Below are 22,153 nucleotides of genomic sequence, written 5' to 3' on the forward strand. Positions count from 1 at the left end.
CAATGTAGTTTACAACCGGTAAACCTAGTTTTTCGACTGTGAAACTATGCTTAGCTCATTTTTGTGAATTTGGCGTGCCATATATACGACATTTTCGTAATAAACAAATGTCATCCTTTAACATGGGCAGATCCAGCAGTGCTTGAAAAGGGGGAGGGGGGGGGGGGGGGGGTTCCAGGTCGGTGTACCCAGCACTCATGCATAGAAACAAACCATGGCCACTTCAAGTAAGTAGCTTCATTTATAAGAAGGGTGAGCTCCAAAATCATTTGACAAGCAAAAAAAAAGAAACAAACAAACAAAAACAAAACAAAAAGCAAATACGCGAAAATCTATAGATCTAGCGCGCAGAAAGAACAGCGATTTTTTTTTTTTTTTCAAATGATTAGACGTATAAATATCTACGAGGGGTTATCAAAAAGTTCGTAGACTGACGCAATAAAATTAAAACCGCTTTAGGTATAGTAATGAATTTTAATATATTAAATAAGCATCATCTAATCTATCTAAAGAAAAATCCACAAATCATAGATTTTATTTAAAAAAAAATAATAACGTTTTGTAAGCAATGGTTTTTCTAGGCGGCGCAACCTCGAAATAGACGTGTTTTCGCTCTCAGTATTACTGAGGAAAACTCCTTTGTTATCTACATTTGACATAAAAAAAAAATCCCATTAATTCAGGTTTGTGATGGGACGGTATTAGCCCGTAAAATTTGCAATTTTTACATCATTCCTAAAGTTCTATAAAATTTTATCGCACATTTTTATGGAGTGTCCAAACAATGAAAGGCTTTCAAATGACGTCAAAAGGGGGGTGGGGGTTCTTTTTCCATCATTTCATAAAGTTTTGCGCCAGAAAAAACTGTTTTACACCTAGAAAATGTTAAATCTGGCTACAGGGAAATAAAATACATCCAGAGGACTTGTTTTTAATGCCAAAATAGATTCCGAGAGAAAAGGAATGAACAGTTTATGTCGATTTGTAGTCAAGGTATGAAAAGTCAATCACGTCAAAAAATGACGTTGGTTATTTGTGGTTGATATTGAACTCAAAAAGCAAACTATGCTGGCACAATCAAGCAAGGATCTCTCCCAATGTATAAATCCACATGCAATATCATATGCATTGAAAGCAGCCTTTCATGACATTGTAGATGCATACAAACAAGACGGGTTTAAGTCCTTATTCAACTCCAGGAAACTTCATCAAGATAAATGTATGAGGTAGAAGAATCGGACTTCGAAAATTATGACGTTTTGGGACGTCATAAAATTAAACGACGACAGCGCCGGTTGATCATATAATGTCGTTTTTATTCTATTATAATTCGGCAAATAATGAACGTATGAAGCTAAAAATTTCAACATTTCTTTATTTTTTGTTGTTTTATGTTCCTTATAAATTTTGAAAGCACAGACTACGTAGTATTAATTTTATCGCCTCAGTCCACGAACTTTTTGATAACCCCTCGTATATTACAGAAAAGCTATAATTCTCTCTCTCTCTCTCTCTCTCTCTCTCTCTCTCTCTGTACAAAAATAAAGTGAGGTTTCAAACCCCCGGAACCCCCCTCTGGTCTGCTAATGCTTCAATATAATATGGATCAATTTCAATTATTATAAGTTTATTAAAAAGATTCTAATCAATAAATACACAATATTTATATCATACTGGTACATTGAACACCAAAGCGATTTTACTTATCAAATTGACAAATACTTTTTAGCTCACCTGAGCCGAAGGCTCAAGTGAGCTTTTCTGATCACATTTTGTCCGTCGTCCGTCCGTCTGTCTAGCTGCCCGTCCGTCTGTCTGTCCGTCCGTCCGTCTGTAAACTTTTCACATTTTTGACTTCTTCTCAAGAACCACTGGGCCAATTTTGACCAAACTCGGTACAAAGCATCCTTGGGTAAAGGGAAATTTAAATTGTTAAAATGAAGGGACATATCCCCTCGCAAGGGGAGATAATCAAGAAAAGGCAAAAATAGAGTTGGGTCATAAAAAAATCTTCTTCTCAAGAACCACTGAACCAGTAAAGCTAAATCTTATGTGGAAGCATCTTGGGGTAGTGTAGATTCTAAATTGTTCAAATCAGGACCCCCGGGGCAAGGGCGGAGCCACAATGGGGAATCAAAGTTTTATATAGAAATATATAGGAAAAATCTTTGAAAATCTTCTTCTCAAGAACCACTGGGCCAGAAAAGCTGAAACTTATGTGGAAGCATCCTGGTATAGTGTAGATTCTAAATTGTTCACATCATGACCCCTGGGGGAAGGGCGAGGCCACAATGGGGAATCAAAGTTTTAGATAGAAATATATAGGAAAAATCTTTGAAAATCTTCTTCTCAAGAACCACTGGGCCAGAAAAGCTGAAACTTATGTGGAAGCATCTTGGTATAGTGTAGATTCTAAATTGTTCAAATCATGACCCCCGGGGGTAGGGCGGGGCCACAATGGGGAATCAAAGTTTTATATAGAAATATATAGGAAAAATCTTTGAAAATCTTCTTCTCAAGAACCACTGGGCCAGAAAAGCTGAAACTTATGTGGAAGCATCCTGGTATAGTGTAGATTCTAAATTGTTCAAATCAGGACCCCAGGGGGAAGGGCGGGGCCACAATGGGGAATCAAAGTTTTAGATAGAAATATATAGGAAAAATCTTTGAAAATCTTCTTTTCAAGAACCACTGGGCCAGAAAAGCTGAAACTTATGTGGAAGCATCTTGGTATAGTGTAGATTCTAAATTGTTCAAATCAGGACCCCAGGGGGAAGGGCGGGGCCACAATGGGGAATCAAAGTTTTAGATAGAAATATATAGGAAAAATCTTTGAAAATCTTCTTCTCAAGAACCACTGGGCCAGAAAAGCTGAAACTTATGTGGAAGCATCTTGGTATAATGTAGATTCTAAATTGTTCAAATAATGACCCCTGGGGGAAGGGCGGGGCCACAATGGGGAATCAAAGTTTTAGATAGAAATATATAGGAAAAATCTTTGAAAGTCTTCTTCTCAAGAACCACTGGGCCAGAAAAAGTGAAGCTTATGTGGAAGCATTCTGGGGTAGTGTAAATTCTAAATTGTAGGAATCATGACCCCCAGGGGAAGGGCGGGCCATTGTAGGGAATCAAAGTTTTACATAGAAATATATAGGAAAAATCTTTGAAAAACTTCTTCTCAGGAACCACTGGGCCAAAAAAGCTGAAACAAATGTGCCCATGGAAGGATCATGGGGTAGTGTAGATTTCAAAATGTCTAAATTATGATCAGTGGGGTAGGGTGGGGATGCATTATGTATAACAAGGGGGAAATCTGGTAAAGAACAGAATGGTCAATGCTTCTCAGGTGAGCGATGTGGCCCATGGGCCTCTTGTTATTTTTCTATACGTGTGATTCGTCCGTACGTTTACACGTTACACAGGTAATCACAAAGTAAACAAGTTTACCGTTCGTAAAACAGACATTCGTTCGTTACGTGTTTGGTGTTCTCTAATGCGAGATAAATTTTGTAGTAAAATCATTTTCCTATCAATAGCATGAATGAAAAGGGGCGTTACTCAATTTTTATTTTTCAACTTCGAAGAAAACGAATCAAAATTGATTTATTTAACTTTTCAATATGTTTTCAATAATTGATCAATGCGACAGAGTTTAATCAGATACATCGGTGCCTGAAAACTACATGTATGTATAATAATGATTATTTATATGGGGGGCTAACAGCTATATGTTATAGGTCTCGGAATCGGGTGGCTGGGGGGGGGGGCTTAACCCCCCACCTTTTATTTCAAAGATGGAGGAACAAAGACAAATAATTCGAAATGAAAGCATAGAAAGTTTGAGCCTACCTTTTTTCGTTGGTTTACCCCCCCCCCCTTTCATTTAGCCCCTCTCCACACTTTCAATTTACTTCTGACGCCTATTTTTGTCATTCTCTCTATTGAGGATCTTTAATCTCTTAGCATAATAACACCAAGTTCGATTTAATTTTCTTATATAAGTACACAAAGTGCATACATAAAGATCACCCATCTGTGTGAAAATGCTGACTACATTATAATTAAGTCTCTAAAATAAAACCAAAACACAATAGCAAGAACCCATATATAATTTCATTTTAAGAAACTGTATTACAGATTTTTTTTGCTTTTTGAAAGACAAAACTTTCATATATAATCAATATTAGTTAATTGAAGTCCATTTCTTTTTAAAACCCCAGTAATGAAGGATTCGGGGGTACATAGTTTTATCTTGTACGTCTGTATGTCTAGCTGGAGGTATGTTTGTCCGCAAAAACTTTAACCTTGATCATAACTTTTCATTTATTAGAGTTATGACTTTCATATTTAATATGTGTATTCCTTGTGACAAGACCTTGCTTTGAGTACCACCAAATTTGACCTTTTGACCTTTACCTTGGAGTTTGTCCCATTTTACACATAAATGCTATAACTTTTAAACGGTAGATATTAGTACTCTCATACTTCACATTTGTATTTTTTTGCCATGACCTTTCATCGGATACTAAAATCTTTGACCTTTTGACCTTGACCTTGGAGATTTCCGTTCTAAGAAAAAAAACTTTAACCTTGGCCATAGCCTTTGAACGGTAAGGGCTAGGGTTTTCATACTTCACATACGTAATCCTTGTTACATTAAATCTTTCTTAAGAAACCATCAACTTTTACCTTTTGACCTTTGTGTTTGACCTACCTTTCAAAAACTTATCCTTAGCCATTACTTTTGAACAAGTGGTGAACAAGCTAGGGTTTTGCTATTTTGCAATTGTATTTCTTGTGAGAAGACCCTACTTTGGGTACCAATTATTCTTAAATTGCATTTAAGAAAAGTTTAAAATTCGCTATGTTTCCATACAGGGGCTTAGCTGTTTCACAAACACATCTTTTTATATAAAGAGGAGTTGCGGATAAGAGATGGATACCCCAAAGAGTAACAGACGGATGGACAGACACCCTGATCACTATATACCCTCCTGCTTTTCAAGCGGAGGATATAATTATAGGTAATACTTCTGATTTTTTTTTCTGTCAGTTCGATGATTTCCACCATCGAAAAACAATGCTTACCTAATCCTTTAGGCTCGATAAATCTTTAACTCCTTTATAGATTCTGAATCATCACATTGACCTTAAAATATAGCTATAATTGTATAATGTTATTTGAAATAAACATATCACCAATTTATTCCCAATTAGTTCAGGTGTGCATTTTGGCCAATATGCTTTTTTATCTTTTTTTTTTTTTTTTTTTTTTTTTTTTTTTTTTTTTTTTTTGCCCCCTAAAATATTTCAGCTTTAATCCACAGGAAGTCATTTTTCTACGGGGGTCATTTTTCTTCACGTGGGTTCTGCAAATTTTTAGGGTGGTGACACTTTTTCTACGGGTCATTTTTCGCCGTAGAATACTGACCAGGGGTCATTATTCGATGGGGGTCATTGTTTGTCTTTACACCTGTCCAACATCTCACTCAGCGGTCCAACATCGATTTGCTTATGCTTCCTCAAGAAAACATTAGAATTGGTAGACATTTTTCGTATAGATTTGAATAGGAACAAATTTTTCTAAGTTTTTACAAAATGATATATTTCTCAACCAAAGTTTGAATTTTGGGGCAAACATTGGTCATTTCGGAATAAAGTCCTTTTTTATGGTTTAATGGACCTTTGAGCTTATAAATGTACATAGACACAATTTCAGCTGAAAATTTCCAAATTCATTTTTATAATTTTTATAATTCAATTAAGTGAATTCTTAATACCATTAGACAGTTTCTAGTGATTTTCTAAATCTGGTTTTGCTATAAATAGGATATTTTCTATTGTAAACAAAAACAAGGCGCGATTCTTGTTTACATTGTGAAGAATTTTAAGTTCTGTTTCTTATTTGTAAACCAACAAATGATGTTCAAATTTCTGCTGATAATTTGAATTGGCTTAATTGGGAATTGTAAACATTTAAATTAGTTGTTTAAAAATCAGTAGAAACTGTGTCCATGTTCATTGAAGGACTGTTCAATATCTCCAAATATTTCATGCAGTGATAGGGTATTTGAAATAAGTAAATGTCATTTATTGCAATTAAAAATATTTTTTTCAAAGTAACTGAAAATATTTATAATTGAGTTTGCTTTCAGTTAACAAGCCCTCACAACTTAAAACATGCAAATTTTGTGACGGACATATTACTTATATCGCAGTTGAAAACATATATGTTTTACCAAAGACAAATAAACTGAGTAGAATAATCCTCCAAGGCGAAATGTGAATCATCAGAGTATGAAAAACTTTGTCTATTAATTAAAAAATAAAGATCAAACCGAATTTATAAAGGATAGATTGAAAGGGTAAAAACACTAATATTGAACGCTTTATGAATAATGAAAAGAAGTGAAAAGGATGAAGAGCTCCTAGTGAGTCATCCTCACGGTTTGTAACATCGTATTTTTTTTTTACTTTCTATAAGAAATGAATTACCGGGAGATGTCTCGTTTTCTCTAATAGTATTTTAATATACAACCTTTATGAACAGCTGTAAACCGGTAAATCAAAGAAAGAGAAATCGGAGACAAGAAAAGCATAGAAAATGTATATGTCTCTGGAAATTACATTGTCTTTAGATAATTTAAATAAATATTAATAAATTAATGTTCGCCGAATATTATCCCCTTTAGTCCACATACATTCGCCTATACCTAAAATCAAATCAAAATCAGATCTTTGTTACCGTCCGAAATTCTGATAGTCTGATATGTCTAATCTGATTAACTATACCTATGCTGAATATTTCTTGATTTTCTTCTTTTCATTAACTTATAAATTAACGTTAATTTGTTTTCTTTAATCTTTATTTAAAATAAATTTTTAACTGTAATTATACGAAATCCATGCAGGTACCCAACGTGTCAATTATTTTGATAGAAGTACTTACCACGTGACCTGATCATAATACATCCATATTGGTCAACTCTGAGATGTATGTTGTGTATTTTACAAACCTATCAAAATCTTTTGTCTTGACCACAACACTTCCTGTCAATTATGAATATTGTATTGAGTTTCTTATAGCTGCAATTGCGTTGAACATGCCATTGGATTAGCAATCGTTATACATTTATACATTTACTGAAAGGAAAATAGAAACGCAGGGTAGCATAATATTCGTAAAAAAAATTGACCGCATGACCGAAAATTACTAAATTTGGTCAGATGAGAAATTTACTTACTGTGCACCATAATCAGTGTTCAGAATTACTCAACCGTAAAATGTATGACGTCACATAGGGAAAACGCTAAAAAGCCCAAAACACGTGCAATTTGATGTCGACGAATTTGTTGTCAACAATTTTGTTGCAACATTTGATGCATCTGAGGTATACACAATGTTTTCAATATTTAGAGACGATATAAATTTCTTGCAATCTTGGTACAGTTTACGAAAGTTCCATGGGGTCTGCATTTCGAATTGCCTAATTAATGAAAAAGGCAGCAACTGGTAAGTTAGCAGTTTCTTGTAATTCCCCCCCCCCCTAAAACTTATGACCCGTTGTCATAAGTTTTATGGTTTTCAATCAACCGTGACGATGACTTTAACGCGTAACAGAGTCATGTTACGAGCGGGTTATTCGTTCTGCCGTCTCCTAAATCGCGAGCTTACTACCACAAAAACCGCCTTTTAAACAGTAGAATATCAAAACCTTTACAATAACTCGAAAAAAAAAAAGAAAACAATTCCGCCATTTGGTTTTTTGAGCTGATCAACTTACAATTGTGCTTCTCTCACTGGCGCATGCGCGCGTCATACGACTAAGTTTTTGGCGTGGTTACCCATGCCCAATATAGCCAGGGTTTGAAAGATAAACACTTTGATGAATTCCTTGCAAATGTGAAATATGGCTCATGAAAGATGCGCGGTAGAGACATTGAAAATAATGAGTTTTCAATTTTTCCTTTTGGGGGGTATCGTCATATGAGCTTCAATAACTCATCCCATTTGACAAAATCAAATGGGATTTAGGTTACATCTTTCTAAAGGATAATTTTAAAAGTTAGATAGGAACACTGAAAAAAAAATTAAATGAAAAATAAATTTAATTCACCTTAAAAGTTTATCTGTGTTTCTTTTTCCTTTCAGTATATTATATACATAACAATTGACTTGGATATCAAAATAATCTTACCTTCGCCATACTCTTCAACAATTAGTCCTATCGGTTTTATATTTCACAGTTATATTCCCTGTTTGTAGATCTTTCCTTAGACAACATATTCTATTTATCTCTAGACTTTGACCTTGAAGTTTGATTCGGATTTGAGAAGTTTAATCCTTTGCCATAAGTTGCACATAAGTACTCTGCACATAATCACACATAAGTACTCAGAAGTTGACAGCAAGATTGTTTGAGTTTCTGATTGACAATATCTATGTGGTTTTTTTGAGACCAGATATTCCAACAATCTATTTGAATTCCCATGGGTACAAATTGCGCTCCGTTATTAGCAGATTTATTAGCTCACTTGAGCCGAAGGCTAAAGTGAGCTTTTTTTTATCACATTTTGTCCGTCGTCCGTCCGTCCGTCTGTCTATCCGTCTGTCCGTCTGTAAACTTTTCACATTTTCAACTTCTTCTCAAGAACCACTGGGCCAATTTTGACCAAACTTAGTACAAAGCATCCTTGGGTGAAGGAGAATTTAAATTGTTAAAATAAAGGGCAAAGTCCCATCACAAGGGGAGATAATCAAGAAAAGACAAAAATATGGTGGGGTCATTAAAAAATCTTCTACTCAAGAACCACTTTGTCAGAAAAGCTGAAACTTATGTGGAAGCATTCTGGGGTAGCGTAGATTCTAAATTGTTCAAATCATTACCCTCGGGGGAAGGGCGGGGCCAAAATGGGGAATCAAAGTTTTACATAGAAATATATAGGAAAAATCTTTGAAAATCTTCTTCTCAAGACCCACTGGGCCAGAAAAGTTGAAACTTATGTGGAAGCATCCTGGGGTAGTGTAGATTCTAAATCGTTCAAGTCATGACCCCCGGGGGAAGGGCGGGGCCACAATGGGGAATCAAAGTTTTACATAGAAATATATAGGAAAAATCTTTGAAAATCTTCTTCTCAAGAACCACTGGGCCAGAAAAGCTGAAACTTATGTGGAAGCATCCTGGGGTAGTGTAGATTCTTAATTCTTCAAATCATGACCCCCAGGGAAGGGTGGGGCCAAAATAGGGAATCAAAGTTTTACAAAGAAATATATCGTAAAAATCTTTGAAAATCTTCTTCTCAAGAACCACTGGGCCAGAAAAGCTAAAACTTATGTGGAAGCATTTTGGGGTAGTGTAGATTCTAAATTCTTCACATCATGACCCCCGGGGAAAAAGCAGAGCCACAATTGGGAATCAAAGTTTTACATAGAAATATATAGGAAAAATCTTCTTCTCAAGAACCACTGGGCCAGAAAAGCTAAAACTTATATGGAAGCATCCTCGTTTAGTGTAAACTCTTAATTGTTCAAATCATGACCCCCGGGGAAGGGCGGGCCACAATGGGGAATCAAAGATTTACATAAAAATACATTGGAAAAATCTTTGAAGATCTTCTTCTCAAGAACCACTGGGCCAGAAAAGCTGAAACTTATGTGCACATGGGAGGATCCTGGGTACGTGTAGATTTCAAAATGTCTAAATTATGATCAGTGGGGTAGGGTGGGGGGATGCATTATGTATTACAAGGGGGAAATCTGGTAAAGAACAGAATGGTCAAAGCTTCTCAGTTGAGCGATGTGGCCCATGGGCCTCTTGTTTTTATATATTTATATGAAGCAGAATTCATGCAAAATCTTATGCGTGAAAAGAAGAAAACACTTGCTGTGGCCTTCAACTCGACATTAAGATATATCGACGACGTATTGTCAATTAACAATGGTAATTTCCATTCCTATGTCGATACGATATATCCTGGTGAGCTTGATATAAAAGATACCACAGAGTCTGACACTTCTGTTTCATACTTGGATGTTTTATTTGAAAAAGACGCTAATGGTAATCTAACAACCAACCTATATGATAAACGTGATGACTTTAACTTTTCTATCGTCAACTTCCCTTTACTTATGCAGCAATATACCTTCATCACCTGCATACGGAGTATATATATCTTAGTTGATTCGATACGCAAGAGCATACTGTACGTATGAACAATTTCTGAAACGAGGTAAATTAATGACAAGCAAGTTGATGAAACAAGAATATCAGCAGTCTCGTTTAAAGTCATCATTTCGTAAGTTCTATGGTCGATACAATGACCTTGTCGGCAAATACAATTTATCATTGATCCCGTGGGGATCCGGGTTAGAATAGGTCCTCAGTACCCTCATTGCTTGTCGTAAAAGGTGACTAAATGGGGCGGTCCTTCGGATGAGACTGTATAAACCGAGGCCTCTTGTCACAGCAGGTGTGGCACGATAAAGATCCCTCCCTGCTCAAAGGCCGTAAGTGCCAAGCATAGGCCTAAATTTGCAGCCCTTCACCGGCAATGGTGACGTCTCCATATCAGTGAAATATTCTAGAGAGGGGCGTTAAACAGTATGCAATCAATCAATCGATCAACAATTTATCATTAAGTCAAATGCTGACTAACTTTTTTCATACCAATTGTTAGTCCATTATTTAGATTTTTCTGAAATATGTATCTTTATAGATACAGAAAAATAGCATTGAGATACCACTCCGTTTTTTTGTGAGATAACGCCTCTAGTACTGAAGTATGAAACACCGAAGATTTAAAAAATATCTCTGGTAATTTTTTTTCTATTTAACTTTAAAGTTCTCAAAAAAAAATAATTAATTAGATAAAAACCAACCATTTTTCACAATTTCAAAAACTATGTCATTTTGCAGGACCTTTTGCTAAGAGTGGGTTCATTCTGAAATAAATACATGTACACTACTCATTTTTCTAATTTCTAACGCTCCACTTGTTAATTATTATTTGTGAACTGAAATTTTGCCGGATCGGTAAAAGCGTATGAAATAAGCCATTATTTCCAAAACAGTGGGATTGAAAACTGTGATGGTGTCATAAAAAGACCCTTAAATGGCATTCTTGTCCATAAACCAATTTCTAGCCATTCTCTGCGCACAATTTTTGCCCAAATGTGAAATTATTGGTCACTTAAGGTGGTCTGTGAGGTTGCCACAGGAAAAGCCCCCGAGTTATAAATCAAATAACGAACAAACATCGACTCTTGACTCTCATATCGCCTAGTAATCATCCGGTGCATTAGTTTCCATACCAAATCCACTCAATTTCCGGTTGACCCAATTTTGAGGGACAATTTTCAACTGATTGTATGTTCCTAACGTAATGCTGTGGCTATCTATAGTAAACATTTTTATGTTATTTTATCTGTTTGCAACAATTTTCAATGAGTTAAATTCATAACCTTTTTATTGCTTACATTTTGTAATTCTCTAAATGAACCCCCTGAAGAAGCCATACTGTCTGCTTTAGCACGCTCTTTTAGCGTCAAACACCGCATACAGTCTAACTTCTTTTCTGAGTTTATAATTAGTACAAATGTAAAGAACACAAATACAAAGGGAAAAAATGATTTTTTTTTAACTTCGAAACGGAATAGACACAATTTTATTTTTTTTCTTTGAATTGGTCACTCTTCAGTGAACATTGAAGTTATCTGTAAGGTTTATCATTAATATGCCTTATTTTGTATTAAAGTAATAGATGTATATATCAAATACATCCTTAAAAGGTTTTTGTAAATGTAAAAAATTATTTCTCTTAGTTGGTGCCATAGCAATTTTGTCTAGCGTATATATGCTCTGTATATCTTAAAAGTTGATGCTTTCTTCTGATACAATGATTTATGCTGAATTAACTACTAATAAAGATATAACTTTTTTTTACAATTTCTCAATTTTCATATTTTTATTTGGTCAAAAATGGCCAAATTTAATGGATCCGTCTCTATGGCAACCAGGTGCACGTGTGAAAATTTTTAATTTACTTGTTTTGTACCTAAATGCACTTTTTGTGGAAATTTCATGAAAATCGTGAGTTGTCGTTTCGAAGCCCTATATATACCAGTCACGGTAGCCTAGTGGTAGAGCGTTCGCTTCGGGAGGCCCGGGTTCTATTCTCGTTCGCGGGGCCGCGTCATACCTAAGACGTAAACAAAGGTAGTGACTGTTCCTTTGCCAAGCGCTCGGCACGAGAAGTGAAAGTCACGGGTCTTTCGGATATGACCTTAAAAACGTAGGTCCCGTGTCACGGTAGGCGCTGGAACGATAAAGAACCCTCACTGCTCAATGGCCTTGAGTGCCGAGTATAGGTCTAAATTTGAAGCCCTTCACCGGCATACGGTGACGTCTCCATATGAGTGAAAAATTCTCAAGAGGGACGTTAAACAATATACAATCAATCAATCACAGAGGTCCGCTTCAGTAAAGACGTTGTCATCCCATGTCGATTCAATTCTATTTAAGAAACGTGTGGAAAGAGAAACGCAATGTGCTACCATTCTATTCCAAGAGAAGGAATTTGAGATCCTCTACGAAAAAAGCATCATTAAGGGAAAATGAGGCAGAGAAACACACTGAAAGTAAACATAAAAGAGCAGAGCTCGAGGCTTCTCGTCACTGATAAGAAGGAAATGGAAAAACAGCACTCATAGAAGCAGAAGTGACAGCAATAGAGAACTTTGATTCGGACAGTAGACAAGGGTCTCTTATACCATCAGATATCGATGTACCGATATAACACAAACAGTATACTTCTCGTTACATAAGTGAACACAGTAATAGTAGTGTTATTACTAACCAGTTTTCAAATTGTGATAATGGTTCCAGAGATCATGTAATCAATCAAAGCAAGGCATACCACATAATAAAGAAACTCAATCTAATCTGAACCCCATGGTTAAAAATCTCTCAAGAGGGACGTTAAACAATATACAGTCAATCAATCAATCGAAGCCCTATAGTAAATGTTTTGGTGCTTACAGATAATCTATATCACATCTCGAGAGACGACAGTTTATAGTAATAAAACTGAAATACAACCAAGTAATAAAAACTGCTCTCTATAATTTTTATAAACATGAAGAGAAAATTTATTGATGTTTCGGTTTTTCATGAATATTTTATAAATCTAATTGGATTTTTTCCCCCAATTTACTCAATGCTTTTGAAATTTTAATAAATAAAAGTGGGTTGACTAGACAACAACGATAAAATTAACTATCATGGGAGACTTCATCAAATTGAAATACGTAGAGCTTAAAGTACTGTTATATACGTTTCAGAAAAACAGTAAATGTCCTGTTAGAAACCATCAAAAATGAATTTGACAATTTAAAAACTTATAAATGTGTCAGGATGATTGGTCTTTACTTCTTTGGACAAGTTCTAGTTCTGTTAAAGACTTGCTACTCTCAATGCTTCGACGTATTCGACCCAAAGACTTTGCTCGTTAGCAATTTTAAAAATTCCTCACTTCCAGGTTTTAACCTTTGGAGAAATGCTGACATTGCAATGTGCATGATGGTTTGTTACAAGTTTAAGTTGTGTCGCTCAGTGGATTGGGCAGACGATAAAAAGGTATGCCGGCTAAATACGAGATTTGACATAAAGAATGACCTAAGTCTAACGACTAAAGGCCCAACCTTCAATATCCATCGGGAAATATTTCCAACGGTAAGGAGATGTTTACATTTAAATGAAAATGAATTTAGTAAGATATTTTAGTAATCGTAACTCCATGTTATTTTTACTTTAGCGCTTCGTGGGCATTTGTCTGAATCATTCCTGTACTGAGGATGAAATCTGCATTGCTGGTAAATGTGTTCCTGTTTTAGAGGGTAAGATATACCTTCAGTTATATTTATTGGAGGTAATGTCTTAAATTAATAAAGCTGAAACTTTCTTTCGTTAGGAATTTAAAAAAATAAAATAAATAACAACCGTTTAATTGTCAGCATTCGGTGGTTTAAATTTAAGTAAAATCTGTGAGTCCTCGGACGAAGTCTTAAAAACCAGGGCCGTTTGTCAGGGAAGGCTTTGGCACAATAGGGAACCTTCACCTGCTCAATGACCCCAAATGGCGAGTAAAGGTCTAAATTCGAAGCCTTTCACCGGGATATTGAGACACCTTTATATGTGTGAAAAATTTTCAAACGGGACGTAAAAGCCATATACAGTCAATCAATAAATCATATACCGTGCATTTTCCAAACTATGTTCATTTTCTTTTTCATTATGATTCTTTATCATGACAGACTTTTGATTAATTCCTTACTTAACAGATTATTTTACCTTGACATGACTAGATATTTATCTCCCCCGATTATAACTGCTATAACTTCAGTTTCTGCAAGAATGTTGTAGAAGGTCCAAAACAGATATTTAGGTTTAAAGTCCTTTGATCATAAATCAACGCAAATCCAATCTAAAATGAATTATTTGCCTGAGACGTGTGATATGTCATCAGCTATTGAAATAATCTTACTCTTTTTTACATTGAATAGAAAAAATATATAAAGATTGTTCAGATATTGTAAAAAGAGACCCAAGCAAGAAAGGACAAGATGGTGTGTACGTAATTTACCCTGATATCCGGAGGGATGTCTACTGCGAAATGACGACAGATGGAGGAGGATGGACGGTGAGTAGTGTTTTTATTATCAATGTTATACATCGACAACACCTGGAGAGAGGTCTACTGTGACATGACGACAGATGGACGAGGATGGACGGTGAGTAGTGTGTTTTATTGTCAATGTTATACATCGACAACACCTGGAGAGAGGTCTACTGTGACATGACGACAGATGGAGGAGGATGGACGGTGAGTAGTGTTTTTATTGTCAGTGTTACATATCGACAACACTCGGAGAGAGGTCTACTGTGACATGACGACAGATGGAGGAGGATGGACGGTCAGGAGTGTTTTTGTCACTGTTATATACATCGACAACACTCGGAGAGAGGTCCTCTGTGCCATGACGACAGATGGAGAGGGATGGACGGTGAGGAGTGTTTTGTCACTGTTATACATCGACAACACTCGGAGAGAGGTCCTCTGTGCCATGACGACAGATGGAGGAGGGTGGATGGTGATTTTTTTAATATATAGGAATGATTACCGAATAGTTAACAAAAATGTTTTATTGGCCACAGGGGTCGTTCAATAAGTAACGTAAAAAAAACCTGAATATCGTAATAAATGTAAAAGAGTTTAATCCTATCCTTTCACATTTAAATAATTCTATTCAGGAGTTCTTTATCACAAAAGCCCCACAGTTTTTTTTGTATGCGAAAAGAACTTCGCATTGAAAGTAAGCTTGGTCAATACACTGAGATGTTAAGAGTAAAGAACTCATTTTAAAGATACGATTTTTTTTTTAAATCAGAAAATTTAATCGTAAAGGCTTTGTAGTTTACAGATATTTTTTTTAAATCAAAAGGAAGAAAGAAAAGTAAACATATAACGGTTAACTCGGTCGATTGAAATTTCTCTGGACACCATACTGATGTCGATGACGTGAGCCGCGTGATATCAGAAAAAAATAGATTGACATTGAAACATATTAAGACATTTAACATCATAACAGTTTACAGACAGAGAATTGATACAGAGATAACGAACAGTATTCAATATCGAAGTCCAAAAAACAATACAAAATAGACGCAGAGCAAACACGGATCTCCGAAACATCAGAGATGGGATCAGGTGCCCTGAAAGAGTGAGCATCCCCTGCTGACCGGTCGCACCCAACGTGTGCTCATTGTCATGATCGTGAAATAATGGAACATCTGTCGTCAATTCAGTGTATAAATAATAGACTAACAATTGGTATGAAAAAACATTAATCAGCATTTGAATAAATGATAAATTGTATTTGTTGACAAAGTCATTGCATCGACCATAGAACTTAGGAAATGATGACTTTACACGAGACTGCTAATATTCTTGTTTTATCAAGTTTCTTATCAATAATTTACTTCATTTTAGAAATTGTTCGTATGTAGAGCATGCTCTTGCGTATCGAATCAACTGAGATATACATACACTCCGTATGCAGGTGATGAAGGTATATTGCTGCATAAGTAAGGGAAGTTGACGATAGAAAAATTAAAGTCATCACGTTTATCATATACATGTAACTTAGTTGTTAGGTTACCATTAACGTCTTTTTCAAGTAAAATATCCAAGTATGAAACAGATGTGTTAGTGAGTGTGGTTTCTTTTATCTCAAGCTCTTCTGGATATATCGTATCGTCGTAGGAATGGAAATTGTCATTATAAATTGACAATACGTCGTCAATATATCTGAAGGTCGAGTTGAAGGCCACAGTAAGTGTTTCCTTCTTTTCATGCATAAGCTTTTGCCTAAATTATGCTTCGCATAAATACAAAAATAGGTCTGCTAATTACGGAGAGCAATTGGTTCAATTGGAATTCCAATAATTTGTTGGAAGACTTGGTCTTCAAAACCACATAGATATTGTCAACCAGAAACTCAAGCATCTTCATGATGTCTACTTCAGAGTACGTATGTGTGCAATAAGAATCTTTTGTTACAAAATAATTTTGCAAATGGCCAGGGACCAGGTAGGTAAATTTACGAGTTCCATTTTTTATTGAAGAAGAAGCTGTCAATGATATCAGAAAGCCTGGATTTTAATTTTTCGTGGAGAATGGTTGTGTATAATGTTAAAAACTCGTAAGTTTTTAACCTGTTGATTTTGGTAAAATCTTGTGATTTCAAATTGTCCAAAATTCTTTGAATTTTTTTAGCACATCTGATTTACATCGCTTCTTGAATATATAGTTGCACAGTATTCTTGAATTTTTTCCTTCACTACTGTCAATATCTAAGTGAGGAGTATCTATCAGAGATGTGTCCCATTTTCTTTCATATGCCTTAGAGAAAATACGCGGTCTATTACAAATACAAATCCTTCCACGAGATGATGGAACGTGAGCTCTAAAGATTCTTTTTTCATATGTTCAAAGAGGCCCATGATTAGCAAAAGATAGCTTTAGTTTCAAATCACATTAAGGAGTGTTAAACAAATTTCCTGCAAGGTTCAACTACCAGTCTTCGGTATCACGTTCCTGAATCTGAAAATGCAACTGCAAATAAGCCTAAAAACCCTATAAATATTGGAGAAAAGAAAGTAGACAATTTTTTTTCACTTCTACAGTAATTGTGAAATCTTTAAATTCCCAAAAGCATTGAAACAATCAAAGAAAGATTGCACGATATCAGATATGTGATGGAAAATTATATCTATCAGTATACTTGAGTTATCCTTAAAGATAGAGTATGCTGAAGTTAAAGAATTGTTAAAGAATTAAAAAATTAAATATTTATAGCATATTTTCACAGGTGATTCAGAAACGAGAAGATGGTGACGTGGATTTTTATAGGACATGGATAGAGTATAAACAAGGATTTGGGAATGCCTCTAAAAACTACTGGATAGGTATGATCTTATGAATATGTAAAAGAAAACTTGATTAATTCAAATTGTTTTAACAAAACAGAATATACATATATTCATGTCCAGCTTACCTAAAAGGTACATTATTTTCGACAAACAAATGTGGAAAACACTGATTAACTAGAAATACATGTATGTCCATAGAACAGGAATGCCCAGCTGAGGGTAATTTAGTAAGGTCAATGTAAAAAATGTTGATGCAGTTTAATGGCTTACACCAGTTATTAACCCCAGATGAAGTTTGACACTAATTTGGGAAAAAGTGAGGTCAAGGTCAATGGAAAAACCAAGGTCAAAAACTGTTGATACAGTTGAAAAGCTCTCACCAGATTGCATCAGCATATCAAGTTGAAAATTAAAAAATATGAATGGTTTCATTAAAACTGACAAAAAAAACAATTCGATAAAAGTGAGGTCAAGTTCAATTGTAATGTAAAGGTAAAAAATGTTGATGTTGTTGGATGCCTTACATCAGTACGTATCAGCAAATTAAGTTTGAAACTAACTTTGGAAAAATGAGGTCAATGTCAAAGGAAAGGTCAAGGTAAAAAAACTTTGATGCAGTTGAATAGTTCCCATTAACATATGAAGCTTGATAAAATATCTTGGATGGTTTCTTTAAAATTGAGCTAAGAAATAGTTTAAGAAAAGTGTGGTCAAGGTCAAAGGAAAGGTCAGCAACAAAAACATTGATGCAGTTGCAAAGCTCTCATCATTATTTATCAACATGTGAAGATTGATAACACAACCTTGAATGGTATGTATGAAATTTAGCTAACCACTAATATTAAAAAGTGAGGTCAGGGTCAAAGGACAGGTTAAGGTAAACAAAATGTAGATGCAGTTGCAATGCTCTCATCAACATCTACCAGCATACGATAAAAATATCTTGGATAGTTTTTCTGAAACTGATCTTTGAAATGAGCTAAACGCAAAGTGTGACAGAAGGACAGCTAGACAGAACGGAAGGCGGACATGCCAAACACTATATGCCCCGGTCATATTCATGGCGGGACATAAACAACGAAAACATCCAAAAGCATTTGATCTAAAAAAAATTCCCCCCAAAAAACCGAAATGTGTAAGTGAAAAACTGATGCCCCCGTATGGCAACATAGGGAAGATTAAGCTTTTCTTAGATGCAAATTTAATATTGGTACCCAAAGTAGGGTATTCTAACTGGAAATACAATTGTAAAACATGAAAGCCCTATCACCATTTGTTCCCAATGTATGGCCAGGCTAAAGTTTTTTTTTATAAGTACATAAATCTTCAAGATCAAGGTCAGAAGTTCAAGGTTATAAGTATTGAATGAAAGCGCAGCACAGTTAAGGTTACAAATGGAAATATCTGCGATTTTTTAAAGATAAAAAATACATACTTTATTAGGATGATCGATTCTTTTTAGGACCTCACTGATATAAGAAAAAAATGTAATGTTGTTTAAATTTACATGTTGGGGAAATTTAGATTTTTTATTAAGACTTGTAACGTGATGGCGACGTCACATGATTTTAGCAATTATACTTGCAGTTTAGAGGTCATATATAAATTCCAAAACTGCAAGGGCATAACCAAATAAAAATCTTAGTTGAATTAATCTATAATACTTTTTGTGTTGCGAACCTAATATAGATTCCCCTTTTAAATTGTTATATTTTTAATTTGTTGGACGGCAGGTTAAATATTTTGCTGGTCAACTACATTAAATATAGCTATAATTAATTTATTTGCAAGATTTCATGAGGTTCGCAGCACTTTTCAAATATCTTAATGCTTCTTGAGTTTATGTGTAAAAACTTGACAAGATACATTGAGGTGTGCCCTTGCAATAAATCGATTCATCAGGGCCCTTCCATTACTTTTTCAACAAATCAGCATAAAACACACGACAATATCACTTATCTGGAGAATGTACGGACAGTTGATCAATAAAATTCTAAAATAGACATTGCATCAAAGTCAACGGCCTTTTATTTTACTGCAAATAATATTTTATTTGAGAACAAATGACATTTTACATTGTACAAAATGTGACTTGATCGGCCTCTCACTGTGTACAAACTGCGTCTTTTTTGTGAGATGACGTCACATTGACAAGTGCATTGTGATCGATGCATCGTTTATATACTGCTGAGTGGGATTTAACAAACCACAAAACTGCAGGTAATACTAAATTTCTATGTAGTATACAGCTATTCAGCTGTTTGAAATAACAAATAATTTCATGTTGTGGTATTTGGAAGACCTTATACTATATGTGACGTCATAGTAAACATTTCCCGTACAAATTAGGCCCCGCCTATTTATTATAACCTTAACTGTGCTGCGAGATCTTTTCACAAGAATTGCATATGTGAAGTAAGAAAGCCCTAGCCTTTACTCTTCAAAAGTCATTGCCAAGGTAAATGTTTTTTCATGAGTCCGGAAACCTCCGAGGTCAAGGTAAAAAGGTCAAGGTTATTGGAATCCAAAGCTACAAAGATTACTTATCTTAGTTAGTAGTAGTTAGTAGAAGCTCTAGCCCAAACCGTTCAAAAGATATGGCCAAGGTTAATTTTTTTATAAATCCAGAAATCTCCAAGGTCAAGGTCAAAAAGTCAAGGTCATTGGTATCCAATACATGCTCTTGCTACAAAAAATACATATGTGAAGTATGGAAACTGTAGCCCAAACTGTTCAAAAGTTATGGCCAAGGTTAAGATTTTTTTAAAGTAGGTCAAACTGTAAGGTCAAGGTCAAAGGGTCAAAGGTCTTCATATCAAAGAAAAGGTCTTGTCATAAAGATTAAATATGTAAAGTCAAGAGGTTTATTCTTTAAAAGTAGGTCAAACTCCAAGGTCAAAGTCAAAGGGTCAAACCTCTTGATATCCAATGAAGCGTTTTCGTACAAGAATTACATATGTGAAGTAAGAAAGCTCTAGCCCTTACCGTTCAAAAATTATTGCCGAGGTTAAAGTTTTTTTAAATAGAACGTAAATCTCTCAGGTCAAGGTCAAAAAGTCCAAATTCTTCAAGCGGGAATAATGAAAGGACACAGGAAATTTCTGAGGTTCGATGTTGAATCGACTGAGTATCCCCTGTTGACATGGTGCAGCCACCATGACCCTATGTAATAATTTACAAGCGCTCTGGATTCTTTTCTTTAAAAAAATTGATAAACTTCTAATTAAACATTAAATACTGTAAATCTCTGGTGTTTAGTCGTTTAGTTGTGGCCTATTTGCTTTAATTTGTTTGTTAATCTGTTTTCTTTTATGACTTCTAAACTTTCTGTTCCTTAGCTAGTGTCAGATCATCCCGAAAATTTAATGAATTTGTCATTTTTAGTTAATTATTCATTTGTTTTGTTTAATATATACATAGGGAATGATGCAATTCACACCTTAACAAGGGATAAAAACCAGGAACTCCGAGTTAATCTCCAGAGACATAATGGAGAACAGGCCTACGCTATGTATACCACGTTTTACATCGGAGATGAAGACAGTAAATATAGACTAACAGTGTCTAGATACAGTGGAACAGCGGGTGAGTAGTGTGATCCGCCCAGGTATCGTAGGATCAAGGTAGCTTAAATATTTTGACTGTAGTTATTGTACAGGTATTTGACTTTACATAATGAACCAGTTCTTAACGGTCATATTGTAAAGGTATTTAATGATACAAATTGTACACGTATTTAATCGTACACATTGTACAGGTATTTACGGTCATATTGTTCAGGTATTTGAAGGTACATATTGCAAAGGTATTTAACGGTCATTTTGTACAATATTTGACGGTACATACTGTACAGGCATTTACGATCGCATTTTACGATCATATTGTAAAGGGATTTTACGGACATATTGTACAGGAATTTTCGATCATATTGTACTGGTATTTGATGGTACAAATTGTACATGTATTTACGGTCATATTGTAAAGTATTTCACAGTATCTGAAGGTACATCATGTACACGTATTTGACAGTACATACGGTACATGATATTCTGGTGTGCTCGTTTGTACATATAAGAAATGTATGAAGATAAAGAATTATTGAAAATTTTACAGGTGTCACGATAAAAAGTTATTTCTGAAGAATATTGAACGAAAGTCATTTTTCTAGTAAGTAGAAATTTGACTCCGTGGGCAAAATCTTATTTACGCAGTATATTTTAAAATGTTATAGATGGAGATATCTGCCAATTTTTCAGATAAAAATACACGTTTTTTTAGGATAGGCTTTCCCTTTTAGGACTCAACTGATATCAAAAAATGCACTGTGGTTCAAATCTACATGTTCAGAACATTTAGATTTTTTTATTTAGATGTGATGTGATATCAGAGTCACATATTTTAGCAAATATACTTTCAGCTTAGAGGACATCAAACGTCTCATGAAAAGAAAGGAATCATCTGATGATTTAATAAAAATTAATTAATTAATTAATTAAAAAAATTAATAACAATACTAAATCAATTTGTCTTTGCTGTTCCATTTCATGGACAAAAAGCGTGATCAGCTCAATATCTGTTGTTGATTGCTGGTGTTAACAAATCTATAACAAAACTAGACCAAAATTACTATTGTTGCATTAAGGGGAGACAGGACACATGTCACA

General features: G+C 34.9%; 1 pseudogene; it reads left to right on the forward strand.

Annotated features, from left to right (window-relative positions):
- The first annotated feature begins 14,874 nt into the window (after positions 1 to 14,874).
- LOC134255083 (ficolin-2-like) overlaps positions 14,875 to 22,153 on the forward strand; it is a 45,214-nt pseudogene continuing 37,935 nt past the window's right edge.

Source organism: Saccostrea cucullata, unplaced genomic scaffold, assembly GCF_032062105.1.
Source record: "Saccostrea cucullata isolate Sc308-1 unplaced genomic scaffold, CSIRO_AGI_Scuc_v1 ctg4265, whole genome shotgun sequence".
Taxonomy (NCBI): Eukaryota; Metazoa; Mollusca; class Bivalvia; order Ostreida; family Ostreidae; genus Saccostrea; species Saccostrea cuccullata.